Below are 24230 nucleotides of genomic sequence, written 5' to 3'. Positions count from 1 at the left end.
GGGGAACATGAATTAGTCAGATTTGTCATCCTCACTATGGACTGTGACAAGAAACCAATGCACTGAAGTGGCCTCCACGAGGAAATGCCTTAAACGCAGAAATTGCCTTCATACATTTTATTGGCAGCCTGCCGCAGTCATTGGTTCCCACTCCCCCCCACCCCGCATTTCTTGTACCTCTGAAAAAAGAACAGCTTCTCATCCTGATATAACTATTTGCAAGAGTAAAGGGACGATTCAGAGATCCTCCTGCACTTACGGAGCTTTAAGGGCAATCAATTCCTTTTCCAAGGGAACTCTGGGAATTGTAGTTCTGCGAGGGGAACGGGGGGAGGTCGTCTAACAGCTCTCAGCACCCTTAAGAAACTTCAGTTCCCAGGACTCCTTGGGAGAAGCCATGGCTTTTTGAAAGTGGTGTGATACTGCTTCAGGGGACAGTGCAGATGGGGTCCCGGCCATGCAAAAGCCAGGTGTGACTAAGAGCCTCACTACACACACACCCAACTTTCTCCAGCCAGCCAAGTAAGCAGCATTACCATAGCTCAAGGACACCTTCCACCCAGGAAAATGCATTTGAGATGCGTGTTGAGAAGAATCAGTGATGGAGGTGGTGTGGAGAGAGGGTCAGATGTCCTGGAGAAGGGTGCAGCTAGGAGAGAGTCCCAAGGACCAGAGAGAGAGGTTTGGAGGGCTGTATTCTGCCCCTGAGAACTGGACCATAAAGAAGGCTGATTGCCGAAGAATTGATGCTTTTGAATTATCGTGCTGGAGGAGACTCTCGAGAGTCCCATGGACTGCAAGAAGATCAAACCTCTCCATTCTGAAGGAAATCAGCCCTGAGTGCTCACTGGAAGGGCAGATCCTGAAGCTGAGGCTCCAGTACTTTGGCCATCTCATGAGAAGACTCCCTGGAAAGGATCCTGATGTTGGGAAAGATGGAGGGCACAAGGAGAAGGGGACGACAGAGGCCGAGATGGTTGGACAGTGTTCTCAAAGCTACTAACATGAATTTGACCAAACTGCAGGAGGCAGTGGAAGACAGGAGTGCCTGGCGTGCTCTGGTCCATAGGGTCACGAAGAGTCAGACACAACTAAACAACTAAACAACAACAACATTCTGTCCCTGGACCTGAGGTTCCCCACTTCTTGCTTCAGAATAAAATAAGGAGACACACATACACACTGAGAGATGTACACAGATTCCTCTCCACAAGGAGCTTACAATCTACCGTGTTTTTCGCCCTATAGGGCGCACTTTTTCCCCTCCAAAAATGAAGGGGAAATGTGTGTGCGTCCTATGGGGCAAATGCAGGCTTTCGCTGAAGCCTGGAAAGCGAGAGAGAGGTGCGCACTGACCCCTCTTGCTCTCCAGGCTTCAGGAGAGCCGCAGCGCCAGCCCCACAAGGTCGGGGGACAGCGGGGAGGCGGAACGCCGCCATCCCACTGTCTCCCGATGTGGTTTGGAGGCTGACGGCGGGGAAACGCGTGCTTCTCCCCGCTGCCAGCCCTGCAAGCTCTGGGGACAGCTGGGAGGCGCAGTGCGTCTTCCCGCTGTCCCCGGACCTGGTCTGCAGGCGGGCGGCGGGGAGAAGAGCGTTTACCCCCGCTGCCGGCCCCACAAGCACCTGGGGGGGAATAATCCCCCCCAAAAAACTTGGTACGTCCTATGGGCCGGTGCGTCCTATTGGGCGAAAAATACGGTAAATGTCATTTTAGAAGGAAACCTCAAGGAGTAGACAGGCAGACACACGAGGAAGAGATAAAGGATATGTGGAAATGGGCCTAGGCTCAGTTTCAGAAGGCGAATAGGACAAACTTGCCTTTCACTGAGGGCAAACGTTTCTGTCAAAACAGAAAACTGGCAAGGAGTTCAGAGGTTGAAGCAACAGTTCACAAGAACCTCCATTCCAGCAACTCCCTAGAGCCCGGGCAGCAAGGCGGCCTTGCAGTTAACAGAAATGAGAGGATGATTTTGTGACATCTCCAGACAATGCCAAGATCAGTGGTCTATGAATCACCTCCTAAGTACCGGCGGGAGGGAGAGAATAAGCAAGAGGGAGAGGGAGCAAGCTCTTTAAAAGACAGTGTGTCCTTTTAAAACAAGACAATGTTTTCAGAATTTTCAGCTGACATTACACTTTCTGTGATTTGATATATGGCGCTGCATCTCTCCAGCCATTACATCATGTTGAGTGAAATGCACGTACATTTGCCCTTGGGTCTATGTAGCTGCCTTGCAGGAACAAGTGGCTGCATTTGAATGCAGCCTCCTGGACTTCATGCATCAATGGGGGAAAGCAATGGCGTAATGCTAACGAAGCAGTGCGTCGTTAAACGGTGGCTTCTGCAGGAGGCAGTAATGGCCACCAACACGGATGACTTTAAAAGAGAATTGGACAAATTCATGGACGGAAAGGCAATCAGTGGCTACTAGCCACAGTAGGTATACTCTGCCTCTGCAGTTGGAGGCATCAAAGCTTCTGAAAACCTCTTACAAGATTGAATGTATTGCCCTCGGCTGTACTTGAGGGACGATTCCTACAGATTCCACATGAAAAACGCTTATGTCCCTGTGGAGATAGCAGTACCGAATCAGTGGCGCATACCCTTCTGGCTTGCACTCTGTATAAAGAGTTGAGGAATGAGATTATCACCCTTCTCTTATTGTCCATTCTGGGTCACCCAACCACCGCCACAGTGTCCTTTCTTCTGGCAGATCAAGAGGAGCAGATGACAGCAAAGGTTGCAAGGTTTTTAGCTGGGGCAATCAGAATAAGGTCCACTATTTGACTGCCGATTCAGGACCCTAAAGTGTGTTTTATATAATCGACTTTTTATTTCTGTTCTTTGTTTACTGCATTGCTGTTTTGTTGCTATGGCCGATGGCTGATGCAAATAAAGATTCATTCATTCATTCATTCATTCATTCATTCATTCATTCATTCATCTGAAAACCAGTTGCTGGAAGCCAAAGGAGGGCAGAGTGTTCTCATGTTTGGGTCCCACAGACATCTGATTGGTTGCTAAGAGAACAGGACGCTGGACTATGTGGACCACTGACCTAATCCATCATGCTCTTCTTATGTTCTTAATGTGGAAAGTGGTGCTTCCTTATGTATAAGGGCTACATTTGAAGGCGTCTCAGGAACTACAGCTAATCCAGAAGGTCCCAGGTTCAATCCCTGGTATCTCCAGGTAGGTTTGGGAGGAACTCATCCCTGAAACCCTGCAGAACTTCTGCCAGTCACCACAGACAATACTGACCTCAGTATAAGGCATCCTCTTGTGTTCCTGGTCTTGGAACCTGGTATATATTGCAGTGGAGTGCAGAAAAATAGTCTGGTAAGACTGCTGGCTGAAAAAAATCAAAGAAATTTAGAGTTTACTACTCCTGAGAAACAAATCCATTCTGATTATTACCTTATATGTGGTGATCATGGAGTCAGGAGGTTAACGAAAGATCGAACACGAACCAACTGGAGGAGGAAGGTCGCAGTAAAACCTGAGATAAAACAATCGACAGGTATCTACAACCTATCTTTCCCTCGCTGCCTAATCCCCTTTCAAAGCCATCTACAGTGGTAGCTATCATCTTCATCGAGTGGTAGACCCTTTCCTTTTTGTGTCCTCCCTCCTGCGTAGCATCTAGTCTGGCTCTCAGTCACCTGCATGAATAATACTTAGCATTTACAAGGTGCATTTCTGACATACAAAGTGTTTTATGAAGATTAGCCAAAGAAAAAAGAAAAGGATCATGTTTGACTCCAGACAGGAAGCTGAGGTTGCAATATATAACATACATACATACATACATACATACATACACATATACAGTGGTACCTTGGGTTACATACACTTCAGGTTACGTATGCTTCAGGTTACAGACTCCGCTAACCCAGAAATAGTACCTCGGGTTAAGAACTTTGCTTCAGGATGAGAACAGAAATTGTGCTCCGGCAGTGCGGCAGCAGCAGGAGGCCCCATTAGCTAAAGTGGTCTTCAGTTTAAGAACAGTTTCAGGTTAAGTACAGACCTCCAGAACGAATTAAGTACTTAACCCGAGGTACCACTGTATATAGTTTTCATTTGTGACAAATAAACAATTCAAACAAAAACAAAATGGACATTACATATCATAATTCGACTTCCCTCCCCCTCTTTCTGTGGTTCCTTATATTTACTCTTTCCCCCTGCATTTCCATATTTCCCCCATCTGTTTCCTAAATGTTTTTTTAAAAAACTGCACGTTTTTACATTAATCCTGCTAATTTCTTGATTTGTTTACAATAAGTTTGTAAATATTCAGCAAACGATTTCCATTCCCTAGTAAAGACTTTGTTGTCTTAGGTTCTTATTCTTCTAGTAAGTTTCGCCATTTCTGCATAGTCCATTAATTTCTGTAATCAATCTTCTCTCGCTGGGACTTCTTCTTCCTTCCATCTTTGGGCAAATACCATTTTTTGCGGTCGTGTTGCATACATAAATAAGTTTTTATATTGTTTAGGTAACTTTGATCCCACAATTCCCCAAAGAAAAGCTTCTGGGTTTTTTTATATAAAAATGTTTCCCAGTAATCTTTTGCCTTATTATAAATCCAGCGTTGGCCAGTGTATTCTCAGCACGTCTAAGCGCCGGCATAAAAACTTGCAAGCAATATATATATATATATATATATATATATATATATATATATATAATGTCTCTGAGGTCTGCCCAGGAAAATTCTTCTTGGTGATGAAGGAAGGTAAAGTAGATGAAGGCAAATTTTAGTGGTGAACCTCCTATCATCCTAACTCCTTATTTTCTTCATAAAACCAATGGGATGAATGAACTCTGAGCCAATGTCTGTGTTTCCAACCACAGCTAGGTTGCTAATAAAATAGCAGAGATTCAACCTTAAATATTATCTAGCACAAAAAATACAGTAGATGACCGAGGACCAGTTTTCTAGTTACTAGAACTGCTGTAGCCTGGATTCCTTCTGTGCTGATGGGGCAATAGCATTGTCCTGTCCACATCTGTCCTCCTGAAAATGGGGCAATGGTAAAGCTAGGTCAAAAAGTTCTGCTGGATCTTTTGGAGGGAAATTGAAGGTGGTGGCAGAGAACTGGGATGGGAAGTTTTCCTAAAACACCTCTTGGCTTAGCGTCTTCACTGCTACTACATATTTCAATGTCTTACCAGAGGCACCTATGGTGCTTCCAAGAATCTTGGTCTCTGGCACTACTCTTTCCTTCTCCAGAGTTCCCTCAGTTAAGAACACTAGAAGGGCTATACTGGGTGAGGCCAAAAGCCCTTCTAGCAGCTCAGCACTCTGTTATCTCTGTGGTCAACCTGATGCCTATGGGAAGCCGGACAGCAGAACCTGAACACAACTTAAGATTCCCAACAACTGGCATTCAGAGGCATTGCCTTCAACAGTGGCAGTGGAAAATAGCTCTCTCCAGAGAAGCTTTCCTGAATTTTGGGTCTCTTGGACCATATGTCTCATTAGTTCTGCTGGCTTAGGATGATGGGTAGGGGGTGGGCTGAGCAGCTAATGTTGTCCTATTTCAGTATTATTGGTACTCAGTCATGGGCCCAACAGCTTATAGGAATCCAAGGTTGGAGAATGCTGCCCTACAGTGAAGGCAGGAGGCATTGCCCTCATTCTGATTGACTTTGTGATGATGCTACATTATCATGTGGCAACACCATCTATAGCTTTATCGCGAAGCCAATTGAGAGTGAGGGCAACATTTCCTACCCTAATTTAAACCAGGGGATCTGTGAGTTGCCAGCCAGCCAGTCTCTAGGGAACATGGCTAGTGGCGATAAGTCCTTGGCTCCCAAACTTTTCAAAATGCTCCACTGCAGGTAGTGCTGTGGTCTACACCACTGAGCCTAGGGCTTGTCGATCGGAAGATGGGCAGTTCGAATCCCCGTGACAGGGTGAGCTCCTGTTGCTTGGTTCCAGCTCCTCCCAACCTAGCAGTTCGAAAGCAGGTCAAAGTGCAAGTAGATAAATAGGTACCACTCCAGCGGGAAGGTAAATAGCATTTTCGTGCACATCTCTGGTTTCGCCAGAAGCAGCTTAGTCATGCTGGCCACATGACCCGGAAAAACTGTCTGCGGACAAATGTTGGCTCTCTTGGCCAGTAAAGCGAGATGAGCACTGCAACCCCAGAGTCGTTTGTGACTGGACTTAACTGTCAGGGGTCAGTTACCTTTACCTTTAGCATGGGAAGAAGTTTTATGTGTGGATTTCTTTTACCTGCTTTAGTACTTATGCTATTATTCCAGGGGAGTGTGCAGGAGCAGCTCTGCAGCAAACTCCAGTCAAAACTTTGCAGGAATGAGAGATTGTCTTGTTTTCATTCTCTGCCAAATACTGCAGATCTCAGGTGACTTATTTCAGAGCAGTCAATGGGGCTGTTCTAAAATAAGTGCTCTAAAGATTGCCTCCAAAGTCCTATTGGTCAATACTTTGCATTTTCTAAAGCTTATAGGCAGACAGCTTGAGGAGAAAGAGATACAGGTGTTTTTCAAACATTTACCTTCAGTTGGGGTGGATGAGACTGGCAAGAGCTGAAATCCTACCCACATTTACTTGAGAGTCTAAATCAATACATGTTAACATAGAAAGAAATTTAACTGAATCTAATAGGATGTACTCCATTTAAACTCAGTTGAACATATTTCTATGTAAACAGGCATCACTTCAGACTGTAAGAGCATTTTTGTACATGAGATTCATGGAACAATCATATGCATGTCTATATCATTGAGTTCAATGGAGCTTACTTCCTGATAAGAGTGCATGGGATTGCATCCTTAGACTGGAGACAGCTTGTAGAATTGAAAAGGGTTGACTTGGGAGAGTCTCTGTTTCCTATGATATACAATATAAAAGGTAAAGGGACCCCTGATCATTAGGTCCAGTCGTGGCCGACTCTGGGGTTGCGGCGCTCATCTCGCTTTATTGGCTGAGGGAGCCGGCTTACAGCTTTCGGATCATGTGGCCAGCATTATTATTATTATTATTATTATTATTATTATTATTTATTATTTGTACCCCGCCCATCTGGCTGGGTTTCCCCAGCCACTCTGGGCGGCTTCCAACAAAGATGAAAGATACACTAAAATGTCACATATTAAAAACTTCCCTGAACAGGGCTGCCTTCAGATGTCTTCTGAATGTCAGGTAGATGTTTATCGCTTTGACATCTGATGGGAGGGCGTTCCACAGGGCGGGCGCCACTACCGAGAAGGCCCTCTGCCTGGTTCCCTGTAACTTGACTTCTCGCAGTGAGGGAACCGCCAGAAGGCCCTCGGAGCTGGACCTCAGTGTCCGGGCAGAACGATGGGGGAGGAGACGCTCCTTCAGATATACTGGACCGAGGCTGTTTAGGGCTTTAAAGGTCAGCACCAACACTTTGAATTGTGCTTGGAAACGTACTGGGAGCCAATGTAGGTCTTTCAAGACCGGTGTTATATGGTCTCGGCGGCCGCCCCCAGTCACCAGTCTAGCTGCCACATTCTGGATTAGTTGTAGTTTCCGGGTCACCTTCAAAGGTAGCCCCACGTAGAGCGCATTGCAGTAGTCCAAGCGGGAGATAACCAGAGCATGTACCACTCTGGTGAGACAGTCTGCAGGCAGATAGAGTCTCAGCCTACGTACCAGACGAAGCTGGTAAACAGCTGCCCTGGATACAGATTTGACCTGTGCCTCCGTGGACAGCTGTGAGTCCAAAATGACTCCCAGGTTGCACACCTGGTCCTTCAGGGGCACAGTTACCCCATTCAGGACCAGGGAATCCTCCACACCTGCTCTCCTCCTGTCCCCCCAAAACAGCACTTCTGTCTTGTCAGGATTCAACCTCAATCTGTTAGCTGCCATCCATCCTCCAACCTCTTCCAGACACTCACACAGGACCTTCACTGCCTTCACTGGTTCTGATTTAAAAGAGAGGTAGAGCTGGGTATCATCCGCATACTGATGAACACCCAGCCCAAACCTCCTGATGATCTCTCCCAGTGGCTGCATGTAAATGTTGAAAAGCATGGGGGAGAGGACAGAACCCTGAGGCACCCCACAAGTGAGAGCCCAGGGGTCTGAACACTCATCCCCCACCACCACTTTCTGAACACGGCCCAGGAGGAAGGAGCGGAACCACTGTATGACAGTACCCCCAGCTCCCAGCCCCTCAAGACGGTCCAGAAGGATGTTATGGTCGATGGTATCAAACGCCGCTGAGAGATCCAGCAGAACTAGGAAACAGCTCTCACCTTTGTCCCTAGCCCTCCGGTGATCATCAACCAGTGCGACCAAGGCAGTTTCAGTCCCATGATGAGGCCTGAATCCCGACTGGAAGGGATCCAAATGGTCCGCTTCTTCCAGGCGTGCCTGGAGTTGTTCAGCAACCACTCGCTCAATCACCTTGCCCAAGAATGGAAGATTTGAGACTGGGCGATAATTGGCCATCGTGGCCGCATCTAAAGATGGTTTTTTAAGAAGCGGTTTAATAACCGTCTCTTTCAGCGGGTCTGGGAAGGCTCCCTCATGGAGGGAAGCATTCACCACCCCACGAAGCCCATCGCCCAGTACTTCCCGGCTAGCTTTTATAAGCCAGGATGGGCAAGGATCAAGGAGACAGGTGGTTGGCTTCACTCGTCCAAGTAGCCTGTCCACATCCTCAGAGGTATAACTAAGCTACTTTTGGAGAACGAGAGCAGCGCACGGAAACACCATTTACCTTTCTGCCAGAGCGGTACCTATTTATCTACTTGCACTGTGACGTGCTTTCGAACTGCTAGGTTGGCAGGAGCAGGGACCGAGCAACAGGAGCTCACCCCGTCGCTGGGATTTAAACCACGACCCTCTGATCAGCAAGTCCTAGGCTCTGTGGTTTGACCCACAGCGCCACCCGTGTCCCTCGATATACAATATACATACCTGTTTATTTGTCATGTTGCTTCCAGTTAAACAGGTTTTTCAGGCTTTGGAAACAATATAGAAACCTGAAACACCTGTTTTCTAGGGAGAAAACTTGGTGGACTGTATACAACACCAGCAATGATTCTTCTTTCAAATTCCTTCAAGTCTGAAGAAAATATGGTCATTCTCCATCTTTAAATTGCCTCTGACGTTTCAGATGATATGTGAACAGTGGTTGTTCATGCCGAAAAGTGCAAATCTATAATGCAAATAAGCATTGCAACCAGCATGTTCCATTCACATTGCACTGAATGAAGCAAGACATAAACCTTTGAACCACATATGTATTTGAGAAGACCTGGCAGCACTGCCAACAGATGTATTCTCAGACATTACATAGAACATTGTCCAAGTTGAAATTCATGTCTAGATTTATTTCTTGCATTTATATCCCACATTTTTCTCCAAGGAGCTCAAGATGGCATACATGGTTCTTCCCCTTCTCATTTAATCCCCACAACAGCTCTGTAGGGTAGGTTAGACTGGAAAGTAGTGACTGGTCGAAGATCACCCAGTGAGCTCCATGGCTGAGTGGGGATTGAACCCTGGTCTCCCAGGTCCCAGTCTGACACTCAAACCACAACACCACACTGGCTCCCAGTGGTGGATGGGAGAAAGGGGGAGAAAAAGATGGGGAAGAAAAGGGGGGGTGAAATTAGATAGATTCATAAGTTACACAAAGGATCCAGGAGTTCCACACACACTGAATGTTGTTCTGTTGGGTGGGTGGTGGGGAATCCCAAAGACATTTTGTTAATACAGTGGTACTTCGGGTTAAGTACTTAATTCGTTCTGGAGGTCCGTACTTAACCTGAAACTGTTCTTAACCTGAAGCACCACTTTAGCTAATGGGGCCTCCTGCTGCTGCTGCACCGCTGGAGCACGATTTCTGTACTCATCCTGAAGCAAAGTTCTTAACCTGAAGCACTATTTCTGGGTTAGCGGAGTCTGTAACCTGAAGCGTATGTAACCTTAAGCATATGTAACCCGAGGTACCACTGTACTTTTATTAGGCTCAAAAAGACACAAAGCCATGCACAAGTTTTCAATTTCCCCAGAACTTCTCATCAAGCTGGATGTTAAGCAAAATTTGGAATGGGGTGGGGAGAGAAAGCATGACATGTTTCTGTCTGTAATTGATAATAGTCTTGTGATAAAATTTAGAACTTAACTGTGATGGAATATAGGACATTACTGGATTGACCTCAGTAGGTGCAACACATTATGGTCCCTGTCCTGGGTCCTGAAATGATGAAGCTTGGATTAGAAAATGGAAATTTAGGAAGCTGCCTTATACCTAGTCAGATCACTGGTCCATTTTGCCCAGCAATGTCAACACTGACAGACAGCGGCTCTCCAGAGTTTCTGACAGGAGTCTTCCCCTGCTCTACCCAGACACATGGAGACAGCAGGGATTAAATCTGGGACCTTCTGCACGCAAAACAATGTGTTCCAACACATAGAGCCCTTGCCCTCTGTTGGCTTTAAATATTAGTTTCCCAAAAGGAGGACTTATGGTGCCAGCTATCTCCACGGACAAACCTTATCCAGCTACAAACCAGCACTTTATATAGCTCAATATGAAGGTTTTCTCTCTCTCTTAATGATGCTTATTAATATAAGAGAGACAAGGGTTCACATCTCCTCGTATTGCTGCTATTTTTACAATATACTGTTCACCAGTATTGTTTATATACTGTTGGTATCTCTGGAGGGGTCATGTTTGCTGGAGAAATTCAAAGCAATTTTTTTCAAAAGGAAGTCAAGATTTGCATCAATCAAAAAACAGTTTCATTCCATGGCACTGATTTGCTCCTTTTCCATATTTCCCCTCATAGTCCAGCACATCATTAAACAACCCTCTTGTTTCTTGGTCCAGCTACGTCAGTCTCTTTCACCTCTCCTTGCTTTGGCCAAAATCTACGAAGCATGCTAATATGTGGTTTTTTTAACTATGCCTGGCACAGTCTCTTGAGAACAGGTATTGGTTTGCTCATGTCCTGCTTTCAGCACCTCCACCTTCAAATGGAAGCATCAAATCCAGATCCCAGATGGCCTTTAAAACAAATATTTGTACAGTGCAACACTTTTCTTCTCTCTGAGTCATTCAAAGAGACCTATGGTCACAGACAGCATACAAGAAGGTCAAATCTTCTCATGCTCTTCAGACAGAACTGATCAAGGGTGCTCTGAGCCCGGCTTCAGCTGGGGAGGGTGGAATATAAATAAACTATTATTATTATTATTATTATTATTATTATTATTATTATTATTCCAGACTCTTGCTATTTTGGGGTGGGAGTCAGTCACATACTGGCAAATTATGGTTGCACAATCTTAGTTGATTGAGAGGTCCTCTATAACAAACCTATTTTCCCTGAAGGAAAGTGATGGGTAAATGAGCTGGAAACTGTGGGATAATGCATCTTAGGAGACCGGTCTATTTGATAATCATATTTGATAATGCCTCAGAATGGGTGGAACCTAAACTGAACTCTAAAGCCAAGTAACACAAGTGATACAATCTTTCTGCATGGAAAAGGTAAGAGCTGGAAAACATAGGAGAGGGGCAGGCGACAGTGGCGTAGCGTGGGGGTGCGGGGGGGGGGCGGCCGCACCGGGCGCAACATCTGGGGGTTAGGGTTAGGGGGCGCAAATCCACAGGTTAGGGGGCGCAAATCCACGGGTTAGGAGGCGCAAATCCACGGGTTAGGGGGTGCAAATCCACGGGTTAGGGGGCGCAAATTACTTGCCTTGCCCCGGGTGCTGACAACCCACGCTACGCCACTGGCAGGCGACCATGGCTGCTTCAAATATTAGAAGTGTATCTTATTGTGTATGCTTGACAGTGACACTTTGTAAGTGAGTTGTAGTATTGTTGGGTATCTGTGGTTGATAGAGGTAATGTTTGAGGTAGTGAATTATAGTAGTGGTTGTGTGAAATGAGTGAGACTGATTGGATGACCGTATGTTGTGCTTGAAATTCCATATCACACCGCTAATTGTATTCATTTTATATTATCTGTATGAGCTGCCCCGGGAACCACCCTGAAACCTGCAGGAATAGGGCGGTATATAAATTCAACCAATAAATCAATTTTTGGATATGGATATTGGCTATGTGTTTTGTTATGTGGATAATTTGATGTGGGGGTTTCTTTTGTTTTTGTTTTTTTGGTACTTATTGTGTATGTGAGCCGCTTCAAGATCTTTTAGTCTATAAATAGAATTTAAAATTTGAAAAGCAAAATAAATAAAAAATAACTTCTGGATTTGCAAGTACAGATGTGTTGTGCGTGACTTCATAGTTTCACAGAAGAACCTGGCCTTGATATCTCAAATGAACAATTCACCCCATTCCTGCAATTATCGCTGGAATTATTGTTATGCCATATGAGAGTACACCGTGAAAGTCTGAAACCACTAACTGCACAGAGCACCTTCTCCTGGAATTAATAGGGTTTTGTATCTCGTAAACAAGGTGCACTCCTTGAAGCCCACTTCTGCTCTCTTGTTTAAATAAATGGACTTGGCCGTCACGGCAGTGATTTAATGCTCTGGGAGACGCAGGATGTGAATGAGTGTTTGCGTGCAAGCTTTCCATTAAAAAACAGCAATGTGCAAAACAAATAAAAGGCTTCCTTAATTAAACAGCAAAGTGTTTCCATAAAGTTTGTTGTTATGAAGAGCTGCATCAGCCTTCCCCAGTCTGGTGTCTTCTAGATGCCTTAGACCAGTGTTTCCCAACCTTTTTTGGACTCGCCCGCCTCCCTCCAGGCAACATCTCGCGGCACACCAGGCAACATCTCGCGGCACACTAGTGTGCCGCGGAACACCGGTTGGGAAACACTGCCTTAGACTACAAGTCCCATCAGCCCCAGGTAGCATGGCTGTGCTGGCTAGGGCTGATGGGAGTTGTAGTTCAAAAAAAAAAATCAAGAGCCCCAGGTTGGGGGGAAACTGGTCTGTAATGAAAATAGACTTGATGCTGCATATGTTTAAGTACATTTTTAAACCTCATTGATTTCAGTGCTAAAGAGTTAAAGGTAAAAGTAAAGGTAAAGGGACCCCTGACTAATAGGTCCAGTCGTGGCCGACTCTGGGGTTGCGCCGCTCATCTCACTTTACTGGCTGCGGGAGCCGGCATACAGCTTCCGGGTCATGTGGCCAGCATGACTAAGCTGCTTCTGGTGAACCAGAGCAGTGCATGGAAATGCTGTTTACCTTCCCGCCAGAGCGGTACCTATTTATCTACTTGCACTTTGATGTGCTTTCGAACTGCTAGGTTGGCAGGAGCAGGAGCAGGGACCGAGCAATGGGAGCTCACCCCGTCGCGGTGATTCAAACCACCAACCTTCTGATTGGCAAGTCCTAGGCTCTGTGGTTTAACCCACAGTGTCACCCGTGTCCCGGCCACTAAAGGGTTAGGTAAATGCTTATTTATCCCTTTGAATTCACTGTGATGTAAGAACCATGAACCAATCTTGCTGACCGTGGTGCAGTTAGGTAATTCTGGACTCTGGATTTAATGGTCCTACTGTGGAGATAGGGAGAGCTATTTGGTGGTAATGCATATTCAGAATATGGCAAGGCAGCTGTCTTTTCTTCATTTGAGGATCCTCCTGGTCATTCTATTTAGGGTGCTCTACTCCAAATACCTACCACTATAGAATCAGTGATTGCTGATAGGATTAATGTAATAACCCTGCCTCAATGAATCATGTTGGAACAAAGAGGAACTCAGACTACATGAACGATGATCCAGTTGTTTTGTTTGCTTTGGGTAACCCCAAGAGATGCACAAGTTGTGGATCGAAGATAAGAATGATACATATATATTAATTTGTAGGGCTGAGCACAGCTTCCTCAATCTGGGGCCTGGTGTGGGATTTTAGGATGGAGGCCTTGCACAGTTGGGGTAGGGGGAGACAACTGGCCTTTATCTCCTCCATCCATCAACATTGCCTGATTTCTCCTTTTGATAGGGTTTTTGGGTGTTGGATTTGCTGAGAAGACTGGATAACTTTCCCTGAAAGACAGTCAAAAGTAGCCCCCTAAAATTCTCCATGCTATTTTGGGTAGTGAAATTGGTGGCGGCATTTCACTTAATATTCTTGACCAGGGAGAGGGAGGCAAAATACTTTAATACTCCCCCCCCCCCAGAATCTCTCTTAATGTTGAATGAAACTCTATTGTTAGTTTATAATAGGGGATAAAGGCAGTCACGGGCTAAGAAGGAAGAAATGAAAGGAGTAGGAGAAAAACCCATCATTTCCTTCAACAATGTTAAAATAATATGAACCAATACGGAAACTAGATCCAGTATTGATTGGCTTAATCCACTCTGGAGGAACTCCGGGCCTGTAAATTTCATCCACTTTGGCCAAAAGGTGAGAAAGTTTTAACATTTTTTTGATTCCCCATTACAGTGGTACCTTGGGTTACATACGCTTCAGGTTACATACGCTTCAAGTTACAGACTCCACTGACCCAGAAATAGTGCTTCAGGTTAAGAACTTTGCTTCAGGATGAGAACAGAAATTGTGCTCCGGCAGCGCGGCAGCGCGGCAGCAGCAGGAGGCCCCATTAGCTAAAGTGGTGCTTCAGGTTAAGAACAGTTTCAGGTTAAGTACGGACCTCCGGAACGAATTAAGTACTTAACCCGAGGTACCACTGTATAGTGAATATGTAGCACAGAACTACATTTAAATAGAGCAGCTCAGAACCTGAAAGTGATTAAATGGAAGGGAGAATGAGCAAAGAACAGCACAAAAACAGACTGATTTTTATTTTTTAATGCACAGATACAAGGCACATGTTGGGGCCCCTACTATTTGAAATCCTTTCCACTGGCGGTGTGGAATATTAAACCTGGCACCGTCTGCTGTGGCCCCTCACCTTGCCCTATATACAGTGTTGCAGAGCTGCTCAGAGATGGAACACACACACACAAAATTGCTGTTTGGTTGATACTGCTGTGTCACTCAAGGCAGAATTCACCTTCAAGGCAGCCTGAGGCTGTGGATGACCAGTGAACCAGTTGACACACATAACCCTGTAGCAGCCTCCACCAACCTGATGCCTTCCAGATATTTTGGACTACAACTCCCCTCATCTGCCCGTGGCTGAGGGTGAGGAGAGCTCTGGTCCAAAACATCTGGAGGGCACAAAGTTGGGGTACCTAAGAAAGAAGGCCTCCTGAGATATCTCTTGAAGTAGCAGGGCCATTGTAAGGTAATGAGGGCAAGCGATGCTCTATGAGAGGCCTATAATTCTATGACTGACACACAAGAGAAGCTATACCGTAGCACTGTTCAGTCAGTTATGTTTCTGTCTGCTGAGATCAAAGCATTAGGTAGCTTTCTTCATGAATTAGCAACCCATTTGAGGGGTATGGAGCTTTGAAAACATATCGCCTCCTTACCTTTGGCACAGTGTGGTGCCCGATGCCCTTTTCAATAATGCACAAAGATTTTGGGGGCATGTACAGTTTCCTTGTTTGTAAACTGGATTGCTCTCCAGCTGGGGCCTTAAGGCTACCCATGATCTGTAGAGCGTATGCCAAGGCCTGGAAGGAATTGGTCATGTGATAATGTCTTACTTTCTTTCCTGCCCCCCCACCAACTCAATACAGTTCACTTTCTAAGTCGCAGAAACTGTGCCTTCTCCAATCTTGTTGCCCAGCCAGCAAAGAGGTCTTGTGAAGTCAAAACTCTTCATGGGAAGATGGGGCCGTTAGGTCGAAAGATAAAAGCCATAGAATGGAGCTCAGTGGCTTGGGGGGATTCCATGACCTCAGTAGGAGGACAAGCTCTGATGGGGGGGGGTGGAGTCTGGCTTTCAGCTGGTTGCATGTGTTGCAGGTGATGTGATTTAATAAAGGCATGGTTTTTGTGCAATGCATGAAACGGAGGCATAAGGAACCTCTAGCACAGGGACTGAATGTGGCCCTCCAGACCTTCCTATGTGGCCCTTGAAACTCTCTCCAGGACATGTCCCCACTTCCAAGTCAGCAATGCTCTCCTGCCCTGCTCAGTGTCTCATACTCTCCAGCATTTCTCTGATGAAAATATGGACATCATTAATAATAATAATATTTTTTACTATTTATACCCCAGCCATCTGACTGTGGTGTCCCAGCCACTCTGGACAGCTTCCATCATCATCATCATCATCATCATCATCATCATCATCATTATTTATTACAAATAATGGCTTGAGAGTTGGATAACTCCATACCCTCCAACATTTCTCTGATCAAAATAGGGATATCCTAAGGAAAAATTGGACATTCTGGGATCAAATCAGAAACCAAGATGGCTTCTGTAAATCTGGGACTGTCCCTAGAAAATGGGGACACTTGGAGGGTCTGGTGCTTCCCTTGAGTGTATTGGTTTGGCTGGAATGTATCATTGAAGTATGATAATGCTTGGATGGATGATGAAGAGAGCTGTTCATGTGTGGAGTGAGCCACTGTATGCAGATTTGCATCCACTACTCTGGTTCCCAAGCACTGTCACCAATGTCCTGTGACCCTCAGAAGGTTGCATATTAGGGAATGCAACCCTTGGGCTGAAAGGGGTTGTTTAATTCTGTTTCGGGACATCTTGCTCCTTCATTCCTGATTAGAGGGACAAAAAAGTCTGTGTCTAGAACCTTAATCCAGAACCTGCTGCTGGTCACACCAGTCTTGGAGGGAGAGTTTGAGAAGAAACGAGTGCTTGGTTTTTGAATGAAATGGATTCATGCCTTAGTGAATCCAGCCTTCTGTGAGGCCTGGCACGCGGTTTCGATGACCCCCTCACTGGATCCCTCAGAACTGACCGCCTCACTGGATCCCTCAGAACTGACCGCCTCTTGTTTTGTGCTGTCTCTTTGACTCCCTATCCCTCATGTACATGAAAAATATCAAGGGGAAAGGCCATAGCTCAATGGTAGAGCATCTATTGTGCATGCAAAAAGGTCATTGGTTCAATTCCTGGTGCCTTTGGCTAGGGATGGGACTCTAGCTGTATGGAGCCTTGGTAATGGAGAAATTCATTTCAATGTGGATTTTAATGTGAAACTACATAATTTGCAGTTTCTGAAGCAATATGCAAATGGAAACACAGGTATCTTTCTAAAATCTGTACAGTGGAACCTTGGTTCTCGCACACTTTGGTACTCGAACATTTTGGCTCCTGAACACCGAAAAGCCAGAAGTAAGTGTTCCGGTTTTTGAACATTTTTTGAAAGCTGAACATCCGATGCAGCTGTCAGCTATTGTTTCCAGGGTGTCTGCACCAATTGGAAGCCACACCTTGGTTTTCAAATGTTTCGGAAGTCAAATGGCCTTCCAGAACAGGTTACGTTCAAGAACCAAGTTACCACTGTACTTCTCTAAATTTTGCAGTCAGTTCTCAAAGCAAATAATGTGTACATTAGGGGAAAGTCTGCATAAAAATCCATACATTAGTGAACATAACATATAAAATACATTACATTAAGGAAAACTCCTTGTGGAAATGTGTATATTAGGAGAAAATTGGTGGTGAATTTTAATGAGGACATTAAAAAACAACAACACTCGTGCAAAAATGTTCACAAATCTAAGATGGAAAAAGGAGAAACCAACATTGACAAATCCATTCATCCCAAACCATTGGTCTTACTTTGGATAAGGCGGCTGGTATCTTGGGCTGGCCTTAATGTTTGTAGTTACTAAATGCTGATGTTTGCCCTCACTTTATCCTCAAATCTCATTTTTAATTTAAAGCTTTCTCCCTCTCTCCCCATCCCTTTAAGAACAAAAACATTTTTTTATTTCATTACTTGGCATTTAAAATATATTTGGCCTCACCTGAGAGAGCTTTCGGCAACTGTGTCATCAATTTTTCTGCAAGCACTGAAGTAGCTCTTGTCTGTCATACCTGGCACCATGACAGAAAAACACTTTAACTATTGTAACTTTGGCTGAATCAAAGGGGAGGGGGTTGTCACAAAGACTGGTCTCAGAATTGAAAAGCACATCACTTTCAGTGATTTTTCTGGAATTGCTTTGCTGCAAAAAGGATTAAAGTGGTGGTCTATTCACAAAGCTGTGCTTCCTCTCATGTTCCTGGTTGGCTAGTATCACTTGTGTGACCTGTTTAGGAAATATTGCCCTCACTCTAAATTAGCTACATTTTGCCTCCAGTGATCTGTGCCCTCACTCTAAGCTAGCTTAATTTAGCCTACTGCGAACTCAGGCAGTAGCCAAAGTGTTTGTCCACAGACAGCTGCGCACGATAGCTCAGCTGGTTAGAGTGTGGTGCTGATGATGCCAAGGTTGCAGGTTCGACAGCTACATATTCCATATTGGACTAAATGAACCTCAGAGTCCCTTCCAATTCTACAATTCTGTCATTGGGTTTTGGCATCTCCAGTGAGCTTTGATCATCCTATGAAGGAGAATGAAGTCCTAATCAGGGCTGAAAGTGCCAACGAAGAAACAACAGATTGGTTTGGAGGAGGGAAGGAAAGAAAATGGCAATAGAAGCCTGAACGTTCTCAGCAGTAAGAAGTTATTCTCAGGAAATAGGACTGCTGAGCAGATTTTTTTATACCCTGAACGGCAAAACAAGTGAATAATCAAAGCATCCCTAATTGTAACCTGGTTGCGATATCATGAGCAAATTGGAAATTAATCAGTGCTGCAATACCGCAACAACCAAATTTTAGATTTGATGCTTTAAAACATGCATGATTCTAAATTTAATTCCCCATATTGTCTCCTTCTCTCAGTCTTGTGTCATGACCCCTGGAGGGTTAAGTCCAGTCAAAGGTGACTATGGGGTTGCGGCGCTCATCTCACATTCAGGCCGAGGGAGCCAGTGTTTGTCCACAGACAGCTAATCCGGGTCATGTGGCTAGCATGACTATGCTTCTGGTGCAACGGAACACTGTGACGGAAACCAGAGTGCATGGAAACGCTGTTTACTTTCCCCACTACAGTGGTACCTATTTATCTACTTGCACAAGCGTGCTTTCGAACTGCTAAGTTGGCAGGATCTGGGACAGAGCAACGGGAGCTCACCCTGTTGTGGGGATTCGAACTCCTGACCTTCCGATCGGCAAGCCCAAGAGGCTCAGTGGTTTAGACCACAGCGCCACCTGCGTCCCACTATGTGTCACTTGCGAACTCTGAGTGGCAGGAAAATTGGAACGCCCCTCCTGACACCCAATGGTACCTATCAGTGGTGTTTGAACAATCCATTGCTGCACCTCTTTGGATGAACAGACTGCACTTTCCACTGAATGTAACATTTGTAAAGAGAAGGAGGGTTGTCTGAATCCACGCTGAGCCAGGCTTAGAAAGAAAAGCCCCCAACAAGTGGTCTTGAAGGCCACCCTAAAACATGACTGGCTCCTTTAATAGGCTTCAAAGTTTTATTTATATCCACTTTGAATAAGTGCAGCTGAGACTTAAGATCGACAGATTTAATGACAGCAAGCTGGCACTCGTCCAAATCTGCAAATAGAGCCACTAAAACTCTCTGCAGCTATAAAATTTGTTTAATGCAAGAAATCATAACCTGCCTCTCTTCCCCCACCCTTCCAAGCCTGGCATTTTTATAATTAGCATGAGGAGAAATCTCCCTTTCATCCCTCCAGAGCAGCCAGTGTTTTATGGATCATTCAATGAAAAATGGAAGTAAAGATTTAATTTATTTTTTTCTTTTTCTTTTTTTAAAAAAGGGAGTTTTAAAAGCCACAACTTTGGGTGACATTTAAATCAGACATAGGACTTTTATTTCTTATGTACTTATTGCATTTCTTCCCCACCCTTCCTCCAAGGAGCGCATGATGGTGCAATACTTCTCTACATCCTCACAACAACTCTGAGGTTGTGAGACAGCAACTGGTCCAAGGTCACCCAGTGGGCTTCATGACTGAGCCAGGATTTGAACCCAAGACCCAGTCCAACACTCTAGCCCCTAAACTACAAACCACCTCCCGCCAACATTGTATCAGATTATGTACACTCATAAAATGGGGGTATACAATTATTCCTCTCTCCACTTAGATACATGGGCTTGGGTACTGCAAACCTTGCTATCTTCCCCAGAACAGATGAACCACCATTTCTTCTTGAAATACCCACGTCACTGTGGTATGCATTTGCCTTTTCATGTGACTAAGAGCCAAAGATGTGAGGTGGAGGCAGGGCAAAGCACAGCAAACCGATGCCATGTGTGTTCTGCACTATGCTATGAGAAAATGTTGGTGGGAGGTGAGTTATATATTTTAGTTTATTTGTAAAGCTTTATAGAGCACTCAAACAGAAAACTCTTAACAGGTCCTGTAGCATCTTAGTCAGAATTCCCAAAGGCCAACGGATGCAATAGGGCAGCCACTTGGGTTTTATCCAGGTGGGACTCAACTATATTAGTCAAAAAGCAACGTTTTGAATGCATTATAAACACGCAACACCAGATGGCGCTGGAGAGAGAGAAAAAAATGATGCAATTTTTACATAGTGGTTTTTTTCCTTTTGTTCCTGTGTACAGATCCACCCATGGTTGCCCTATTGAAATATAAACCTGGGATGGAACATTAACTGTTTGGGACAGTGGCCAGCCAGATGACCATGGGAAGCCCACGAGAAGGACATGAGCACAACAGCAACTCTTGTCTCCCCACTTGTGATTTTCAGCAACTGGTATTCTGAAGCATGATACCTCCAGCAGTGAAGGTAGAACACAGCTGTCTTGGTTAGGAAGCCATCAAGTCTTCCAGGCCAGAGCAAAGTGGTGAGCTGGAAGTAGGGATGGGGGAAAATTTGATTCTGTTCATATTTAAAGGCAAACCTACCTCATTTCTGCTTTCCGACACAACACACAAACCTAAACACAGACATCCTTTGAAATTTTGAAGAGCAGTTTTCTAGCTAAGTAACGTGTACAAAAATGCATATAGTGGGGTAAAGTGTGCATTGAAATGCATGCATGCATTGATTTTTTTAAAAGTGCAAAAACTTCAGGGAATATTGCATGCAAAAAAGGATATATTTGCAGAAATTGGCACTAAAATCCTGATGAAATTTCATGAGGACATTTTAAAAACAAACAAAAAACAGCAAAGAGATGTGGAAATTTGCTGAAGTGAGCTTGAGACTGGAAACATGAGAAACAAGAGAGCAACCAAAGTTGACAGATTTCCCATCCTTGACTGTAAGCATTTACAGTCATACCTCATGTTACCTTTGCTTCAGGTTGAACATTTTCAAGTTGCATCCCACGGTGACCCGGAAGTGCCGGAAAAGGTTACTTCCAGGTTTCGCTGCTTGTGCATGTGCAGACACGCAAAATGATGTCATGTGCATGCGCAGAAGCACCAAATTACAACCCGCGTGTGTGCAGACACGCAAACGCGGGGTGCGTTCTTTTCAGGTTGCGAACGGGCCTCCAGAACGGATCCCGTTCACAACCAGAGGTACCAATGTATTTATTTTTTAAACCCACTTCCAAGTCAGGCGAAGCTTCAATTATTAGGGCTCTTGCTTGAATAGCACTTGATGGCTCTTGTTTCTTTGGCTGATGGACGTCAGTGCAGTGCAAACACACCAGCAAGAGCACCAAGTTGGCTCTGCCAGTGAATTTGCACCTTGCTACCCTTCCTCCTACTGCTGGTGGTGCTCCCTCCCAGTAAGCAACAGAGACCTACCTGCCAGGAAAGTGGCAGAGCAGGTCTATCCTACCCAGCAACTCACTTCTGTGTATGCCTCACTACATCCACTGAGCCTGAAGGCTATATGAGAAACATTGCAGTTTAGGCTGTAGTCCCAATCCCATTCACCTGGGATTAAGGTGCATTGAATTCAGTGAGACTTACTATGGAGTAGACATAATTAAATTGCAGTTTTAAGAAACAAAACAAAAATCACCATAGAATCATAGAGCTGGAAGGGACTGTAAGGGTCATCTAGCCCAGCCCCCTGCAATGCAGGAATCTTTTGTCCAATGGGGGGCTCAAACCCACAACCCTGAGATTAACAGTCTCATGTTCTACCAACTGAGCGATCTCTCATTTTAAGAAAAAATGGCTGTGTGGGTTACAATCCTAACACACTTACTTTCCAGTGAGCTAAATTAAATTAAGTAGAGCTGACTTTTGAGTTGCCATGCACAGGACTGGGTCTTTAGAGTAACATACTGGTGCCAAAAGAGCCTTGGAAAAAATCAGTGTGTTCTCAGCTGTCAGTCTTGCTGATTAAAATTGGCTTTAGCTGATTCATCTACTGATTAAACCGATTAAAGCTTCTAGCCCTACTTAAATACTCAACACTAGATATAAGAGCCCTGCTGAAACAAGAATTAAATTCACAGCGTCTCATCAAGCGGCAGCAGCAGAGTAACCAAAAGGGGGGGGATGGGAAAGGAATATAACTGGATTATGATAAGCAAAGGGAAAAATGCTGACTCTGTTTTTTCCTCTCTCTCTTATTCTTTTAACTCCTAGGTTTATTTCCTATCCTTTGAACTCTTTCCCCCAAAGAGGCATGAAAAATTGAGAAGTGTGGGGAATACACAGGATCTCCTCTTCAGATGCAGGTGAAAAATACATATGTAGTCATTTATTTACTGAAACCAGGAATAATCGTAATGAGACGAGGGAGCTGGTCTCGTTCAAGTGCCTCTGTCTACAAATGAAGGTGGGAAGATGCAGGGAAGGTAAAACCTTCTGTACCTGGTTGTTGAAAGCTGCGTCTGACGCATGAATGGGACGGGGTGTTGGAAAGGCAACCAGATATAGGGGTGCCTACTTTTTCTGCCAGTCCCTGTCATGAACAACGGCTTGATCTGCAGATATTCAGAACATAAGAAGTAAAGTCACTCAGAGAAGATTTGCACAGAAGGACAGCCTTGCAAATTCATCAGTTGAGAAGATCACTGCTAGATCAGGTGACCAATTACATATCTCCCCAAAAAGAGGACATGCAGCGCCAGAAGAAAGGACACAGATTTGCACAAAACTCTGCGCGTGTTAATTTATATGCAAAGCTGTAAATTGAGAAATAACGGCTAAAAGAAATTCGTCTTGCCATTGTGGGGAAGACTGCAACCAGTGGGGTTCTGGACAGTCTGCTATTTTCAGATGGAATTCAATCACTAACTGACAAATCCAGATTCCGTAAATATACTTGATTGTGTGGTCTTGTGCAAGAAACCCAATTCCTTGAGAAGCCAGACTTCTTGCAGCATAGAAACTGATGGGAAAATCCAGTGGAAAGTGTGGGTAACATTTGGTTTGATGTGCCATCTAGCCTCCCCATGAACAAGCCCTCATTAAGTATCCAGTGTTGTCTAATTGCACTGTAAACTTATCAGGATGAATGTTCAAGAAGTAGCTTGTCGAAGAAGAAGAAGAAGAGTTTGGATTTGATATCCATCTTTCTCACTACCCTAAGGAGTCTCAAAGCGGCTAACATTCTCCTTTCCCTTCCTCCCCCACAACAAACACTCTGTGAGGTGAGTGGGGCTGAGAGACTTCAGAGAAGTGTGACTGGCCCAAGGTCACCCAGCAGCTGCATGTGGAGGAGCGGAGACGCAAACCCGGTTCCCCAGATTACGAGTCTGCCGCTCTTAACCACTACACCACACTGGCATCCCAGGTGACCTGTGCTCTTACTCACTCTAGTTTCCAGGTGTGAACAGCTGGCTTGCAGCCTCAAGACTCGCCCATCTTAGGGCTCTTTATCTTAAAAGTGGAATTGGGTCAAATGACTCTTTTGAACAGAGGACTGTTGACCGACAGCCCTTCAAATAGAGGACCGGCCTCCACAAAATAGGACATCTTGTCACCCGACTGCTGGCTCAGACCAAAGTCCAGCTTCCTGTGGTCAATTTTTTTTAATCAAGCATTCTCCATCAATTAATAAAACTGCAATGGAAAATGATTTAAAGAGAAGGGTGAACAGCAATGGTGAAATTCTCATGGGTGGGATGCAGAGTTTGGTTTGAACTCCCCTTACTTTTGAGGTGGCGAAGGAGCATTGTGAATGTCATTTCTTCCATTCTGCAAATAATGGAGCCCTGCACTCTGCAACCTTCCTGAGCGCCACACATCCTGAAAACTTGTGATGTTCCTTGGCTGTGCTTTCCTGTCAGCGCAGTAAGGTGGGGAGACTGCGCACTGTATGCCTGGCAGCTGTTAGTTGGAAAGAGACATATTTGTTACTTTTAGAGAACTGGGCACATTTCTTCTTCTTCTTCCTTTAAGTAAAAGGGAGGAC

General features: G+C 44.9%; 1 long non-coding RNA gene across 2 annotated transcripts in view; it reads right to left on the bottom strand.

Annotated features, from left to right (window-relative positions):
- The window catches only part of LOC309534425, a 104945-nt gene that overhangs the window by 1858 nt on the left and 78857 nt on the right, over positions 1-24230 (bottom strand). For both annotated transcript variants that reach the window (XR_014220710.1, XR_014220711.1), the window contains exon 2: positions 3265-3355. This is a non-coding gene — a long non-coding RNA (uncharacterized lncRNA). The remainder of the gene's footprint in view (positions 1-3264; positions 3356-24230) is intronic.

Source organism: Podarcis vaucheri (assembly GCF_965113315.1).
Source record: "Podarcis vaucheri genome assembly, chromosome: 6".
Lineage (NCBI taxonomy): Eukaryota > Metazoa > Chordata > Lepidosauria > Squamata > Lacertidae > Podarcis > Podarcis vaucheri.
The sequence above is the reverse complement of the archived record's forward strand: the minus strand, read 5'-3'. Positions and strand labels throughout refer to the sequence as shown.